Raw genomic sequence first — 4,152 nt, 5'->3', positions numbered from 1 at the left:
ACATAACAACAACAAGTCAGTTCTGACTGTTAGAGACTTAATGTATAAGAGAAACAATTGTTGTCCCATCCTGTGTCATTCTCAAATTGTTGTTCTGTATAAATCCAATGTTGTAGTCAGTGTGTCAATCCATCTCATTGAGGATCTTCCTATCTTTCCTGTATTTTCTCAAAAACTGATTTGTACATTCTTTTGGCAGTTCATTCAGTGTTCTTCACCAACGCCACAATTGGAATACTTCAGTTCTTCTACAGTCTTTCTTTATCACTGTCCAGCTTTTACATACATATAAAGTGATTGAAGATAGCTTTTGCCAAGTGCATCTTAGTCATCAAAGTGACATCTGTTCTTTTAATATTTTAAAGAGCTCTTTTGCAGCAGATTTGCCCAATGAAATGTGTCATTTGATTTTTTGACTGTTGCTTCCAAGGGCATTGATTGTAGATCCAAGTAAACTGATATCTTTGATAACTTCAATCTTTACTCCATTGATCCTGATGTTACTTATTGATCTGGTGATTGTGTGTTGACTCATAGTGACCCTGTATAGGGTTTCTGAGACTGTAAATCTTTGTGGGAGCAGAAAATCTCATCTTTCTTCCATGGAATGGCTGGTAGTTTTGAACCACTGACCTTGAGGTTAGCAGCTCTACTTGTAACCACTGTGCTACCTGAGCTGCTTAATTGGTCTAGTTGTGAAGATTTTTATTTTCTTTATGTTGAGATGTACTTCATAGTGAAGACTGGAGTATTGGATCTCCATCAAGTGCTTCCAGTTGTCCTCACTTTCATCTGTGTATTGAAGCTTGTTAGTAAATCTTCCTCTAATCCTAATGCTGTGTTGTTCATCATATAATCCATCTTCTCAGATTATTCGCTCAGCATACAGGTTGAATAAGTATGATAAAAGGTCACAACCATGTCACACACCTTTTTTAGTTTTGAACCATACAATATCCCCTTATTCTGCTTGAATGACAGCCTCTTGACCTACGTACAGGTCTTGATGAGCACTGAGTAAGTCTTCTAGAATTTCTGCTTTTCATAATGATATCCATAGTTTTCTATGGATGGATGTATTTATGTAGTAGATACCATTCTGTTATCAGTAATACTATTCCTTGCTCCACATTTTCATCTGAATCAGACTTGAAATTCTGGCAGTTCCCTGTCCATGTAAAACTGAAGTCATTTTAAAAAATTACCTTAAGTCGATTTTTGTTATCATGTGATTTTAATGATATTGCTTGGTCAATTTGCATCCTGTTTGTCTTTCTATGGAATTATTAAGAATTATGGATATCTTCCAGGAGGTTGGTCAGGTAGCTGTCTTCCAAAATGAAATCTTGACATAGACAATATAGTTTACCTGATTTCTTTAAGTGTTTATTTATGCAAGGACAGAAGAGTCTGTAGAATATTATTAATCAATGTATACAACCAAGAAATAATTTATTTCACTAAAGAAAAATCATTTCCTAATAGAGTTCTGGTGTGGCTCTGTAGGATAGGCACTGGATTGTTAACCACAAGGTAGGCAGTTCAGATTCACAGGTTGGTCCTCTGAAACTCTATGCAGGATTGCTATGAGTTAAATTGACTCAACAGCACTTAACAACAACATTATACTAAGCATTATACTAAGTAACAACATTATACTAACAGCATTGTACTAAGTAGCAAAGCTTCTACTGTGAGCAGATATCAAAATAGCTGTAGAGGTATGGGAGTTCTGCTGCATGATAATGCACTGAACCTCACAATCAGCAGTTCAGACCCACAATGGTTCCTTGGACCATAAACTGGGTCACTATGAGTCAGAACCAATGCAAGAGCACTTAACAACAGCAAGTGTTATGGAGTTGTCTTTGGGTGTGAAATTTAATTGTAGTCTTTGAAATGCTAGTTAGTCACTCCCAAAGTGTGTGTTTTAATGATGGTCATTTCAATATTAACCAGTCACTCCAAGAATATAAATAAAAATGCAGACTATATAGAAATTTTATGTTTGTGGTTAAATGTCTGGCTTTCCCTTGAGTTGGATGTAAGCTCCACGGGGAGGTTGGAGTGATTTTTACACTATATATCCAGAGCCTGCACAAGTAGATGACCAAGAAAAAGTTTTTGGACAAAATTAAGGCTGTCTGCTGTCCTCTCTCCCTTCTTTCCCAGTTCTCCTTTTTTACTTCTCACTTTTTCTATCATCACTTTTCCTTCCATTTGCTTATTTTTTCTTTATCTCCCTTCTCATACTTTCCTTTATTTTTGATGTAGAAAAGTCATGTAGCTTTTTCAGAATCCTGGTGGTATATTCTGCTATTGAAGAGCTAGGGTATTTGAGGTCTCTGTGTGCAGTGGGTAAAGCACTCAGCTGTTATCCAAAAAACTCAGTGGTTTGAACCCATAAGCCACTCTGCAGTAGAAAGATGTGACGGTCTACTTCCTAAAGATTATAAGCTTGGAAACCCCGGGAGCAGTATTACTCTCTCCTAAAAGGTCGCCATGAATTGGAAACAACTTGATGGCAATGAGTGTAGGTGGCTTAAAGAGTTTGGCTAACCTAAAGGTTGGCAGTTCAAATCTATCCAGTCCTACCTTGGAAGAAAGGCTTGACTATATGTTTCTGTTAGATTACAGTAAAAAAAAAAAAAAAAAAAAAAAAATCCTTTGGAACAATTCTACCATGTAAAGGGTCATCAATAGGAATCAACTCAACAGCAACTAGCCACAACCAAAAGGGTACTTGAGAACTTGCTTTATCTTGATTTTGTTTCTTTGAGAGTTGAGACTTTCTTTGTTGTCCTATCTGTAAAATGAGGATTGCAATCGGATTTACTTAAGAGAGTTGTGAGAATTTCCATTACCACAATGCCTAGTTTACTTCATATGAGGTATTTTCAATAGTTTCATATGGATATAAACGTTAGACAATGAATAAGGAAGACAATAGAAGAAACAATGTTGTGGTGTTGGGGAAGAATATTAAGGGTACCTTGCCTGAAGAACAAACAAATCTGTGATAGAAAAAGTATAACCAGAATGTTGCTTAGAAGCCAAGATGGCTAGATTTTCATCTATTATACTTTGGACATATCAGGAGGTACCAATGCATGGAGAAGGACATCATGCTTGGTAAAGTGGAAGGTTAGCGAAAAAGAGGGAGACTCCAATAAGATGAATTGTCATAGTAACAGCAATAATAGGCTAAAGTGCAGCAGCATATGAGAGGCTAGCACAGGACCCTGTGATGTTTCTTCTGTTGTATATAGGGTTGCTATGGGTTAGAACTGACTCGATGGGACCTAACAACAACAAAGTTCAATTAATACTTCTTTTAGCCCCCATCCTTCATCTAATTTAATTCTAACCCTCGTTTTAATAATTATTCTATTACTTTAATTTTCTTAGCCAAGATATCATCTATTTCTTCTCCAACTGAACTAAAACACTATAACATCTACCTGCTGTACGTGTGCGTGAGGTAATTTGCTGTACATGTGTGTGAGATAAATTGGGAAGCAGGGATGACAAGGCAAAGATAAATGCCTTTCTCCATTCATCTTTCTCTTCTAGCTGGGTTCTCGTAGATGAACTAGTTAATTTTTTCAGCTTTAATTTTCCTATTGGTAAAAAGGTGCTATGATGCCAACCTCACAATGATGCCAGGAGGATAAATGAGATAGCATATACAAAGACACTTGTTACGGCTTGAATTGTGCTCCCCCCTCCTCCAAAATTTGGTGAAATCCTAATCCCTATGCAGAGAAGCTAAAGTGAATAGAAGAATTGAAGAGGTCCAAGAGCTGAACAGAAAATTTCAAAGCTCAAGAAGACAAAACCAGGTACTATAAAAAAAATATGCAAAGATTTGGAACAAGAAAACCAAAAGGAAAGAACACGGTCAACATTTCTCAAATTAGGGGAACTGAAGAAAAAATTCAAGTCTTGACTTTCATTATTGCACGATTCTCTGGGGAAATTATTGAATTTCTCTTGATGCAAAATGCATCAAGAGAAGATGGAAGGAATACACAGAATCATTGTATCAAAAAGAAATGGTTAATGTTCAACCATTTCAAGAGGTACCATATGAACAAGAGCCAATGATACTCAGGGAGGAAGTCCAAAGTGCATTGAAAGAATTGGCAAAGA

Source organism: Chrysochloris asiatica, unplaced genomic scaffold, assembly GCF_000296735.1.
Source record: "Chrysochloris asiatica unplaced genomic scaffold, ChrAsi1.0 scaffold00169, whole genome shotgun sequence".
NCBI lineage: Eukaryota > Metazoa > Chordata > Mammalia > Afrosoricida > Chrysochloridae > Chrysochloris > Chrysochloris asiatica.
The sequence above is the reverse complement of the archived record's forward strand: the minus strand, read 5'-3'. Positions refer to the sequence as shown.